Source organism: Apium graveolens, chromosome 6 (genome assembly GCF_009905375.1).
Source record: "Apium graveolens cultivar Ventura chromosome 6, ASM990537v1, whole genome shotgun sequence".
Classification (NCBI taxonomy): Eukaryota; Viridiplantae; Streptophyta; class Magnoliopsida; order Apiales; family Apiaceae; genus Apium; species Apium graveolens.
The window spans coordinates 247,496,437-247,498,556 of NC_133652.1; the positions used below are offsets into that span (position 1 = coordinate 247,496,437).

The 2,120-nt window shown below is 37.6% G+C and overlaps 1 non-coding gene across 1 annotated transcript; it reads right to left on the reverse strand.

The window, feature by feature from the left end:
- Positions 1-1,650: 1,650 nt before the first annotated feature.
- LOC141669311 (small nucleolar RNA R71) lies at positions 1,651-1,757 on the reverse strand. The gene has a single exon (XR_012553598.1). It is a non-coding gene; the product is annotated as a small nucleolar RNA R71 (small nucleolar RNA).
- Between the last annotated feature and the right edge of the window lie 363 nt (positions 1,758-2,120).

Genomic DNA, 2,120 nt, shown 5'->3' on the forward strand with positions numbered 1-2,120 from the left:
CGACAAGAGACTTATAGCACAATTCAACAAAGGCGAAGATGATCTAGTTTATTCTTGTGAATCTTTGTTTTGAGTTGTAATCTTGGATGCTCGTTTCTTGTTTTGTTGAACCTATACTCTTGTGTTAACTTGGTTTTGTTTATTCGTTATAAAGACTACGTTTGTTATACCATGCTTTCATCGGAACCCATGTTGATGATGAGTACGATTATGGGCTAATCATTATCGTGGGGTTCTAACGGATTTATTTATGGATTTCTTTAGTTAATTTGTTTCGATGCCTTAGTGTGTGATGATTGTATGATAACCTAGTATTGGTTGTGCGTATTTATCTTATGACTGTCGCGAACTTATAAGATAGTGAGTTAATCTTTAATGAAGCGACAATGGATTTAAGGATTTAGAACTTGTCATGCTAGCATAGGATCATGTGTTATTGTTATGCATGATTCGTATGGTAATTTTAACCATCTTACTTGCCCTATGTAATCAAGATAGATAACTTGTGCTTAAACCGTTATGTTGTCAAATTCTATAGACATATAGGGTCTCAATATAATTGGTATCTATTCAGCTCCTATCTCTTTTGTGGATGTCTGGTAGTATGGTATTCGTGCAACAAAAGTTGGCGTTTATCAGTTTCATATTATCTGATTAGTGTCATCACCATTACATGCTAAGGTTAAGAACAAAATGGCTATTAAATGAAGTATTTAATGAAGTTAGAATCCCATGTTTGTCATATATATTAATTCAATCATCTTTAATCTCCTAGTTATAATTGTTAGTTTAATTATTAGTTATAAACAACCTCAATTGTTATCGTCTTAGCATTGAATAATAACCATACATTGTTGCTTAAGTGCATAAATTAATTAGTTAACCGAGCCAGTCTTTGTGGGAACGAACTAGATAAGATTATATACTACTTGCGAACGCATATACTTTTGTGTATTATTAGCGCGTGTTTAGCGACTAACAAGTTTTTGGAGCCGCTTCCGGGGACTACAGTATTAATTTTTAGTTAATGTATTTTTCATCAGTGGTTGTTAAAGTTCATTGACTCGGACATTATTACTTATTTATTTCCTTGTCCTATTTCAGGTACTTTAGCGAGGGTGTATGCATACGCGTTCGAGTACTCGTAAAAGAACACTGGATAAAGCCGATGAAGAAGTTGTGGTGGTTTGAAAGGAAGTTTTTGAAGAAGAAAAGAAGGTAGAAGAAGAAGAGAAAGTCGAGGAACCAGTTTTAGTAGAGATGGGTGATGAAGCAGAAAATCCTAAGGCTTTGATGGACTATTCTCAGCCTAAGATCAATGACATTCAGTCAAGTATCATCAGGTCAGCCATCAGGGCTAACACTTTTGAGATCAAGTCAAGCACGATTCAGATGATACAGAACTCAGTTTAGTTTGGGGGTTCTCCTACTGAAGACCTCAACATGCACATCCGGGATTTTATCGAGATCTGCGATACATTCAAGTTCAATGATGTGATTGAAGATGCTATCAAGCTGTGACTCTTCCCATTCCCTCTAAGGGACAAAACTAAATGCTAGTTACATTCTCTACCAGCAGGGTCTATCACCACCTGGGAAGATCTTGCTCAAAAATTTCTCACTAAATTCTTCCCTATGGCGAAGACTGTTGTAATCAGGAATGCTCTTACTCAGATTGCTCAGCAAACTGGAGAATCTCTGTGTGAGGCTTGGGATCGATATAAGGAGATGCTAAGGAAGTGCCCGTACTATGACATGCCTGATTGGATGATTATTAACTGTTTCTACAATAGATTGGGTGCTACTTCTAGACCCATGCTCGATGCAGCATCAGGAGACGCCTTATGGGCTAAAAGCTACGATGAAGCGTATGAACTTATTGAACTGATGGCTGCTAATGAGTACCAGAATCCTTCCTAGAGACTGACTCAGGGAAAAGTAGCACGAATTCTGGAGTTGAATGCAGCAACTGCTATAGCTGCCCAACTTAAGGCTTTGACGATGAACGTGGACACTTTGGCTAATCATGGGGTTAATCAAATCGCTAGTGTCTGTGAGCTTTGTGTTGGTGCCCATGAGACTGATCAATGTACAATTTCTAATGAGTCAGCTCAGTTCGT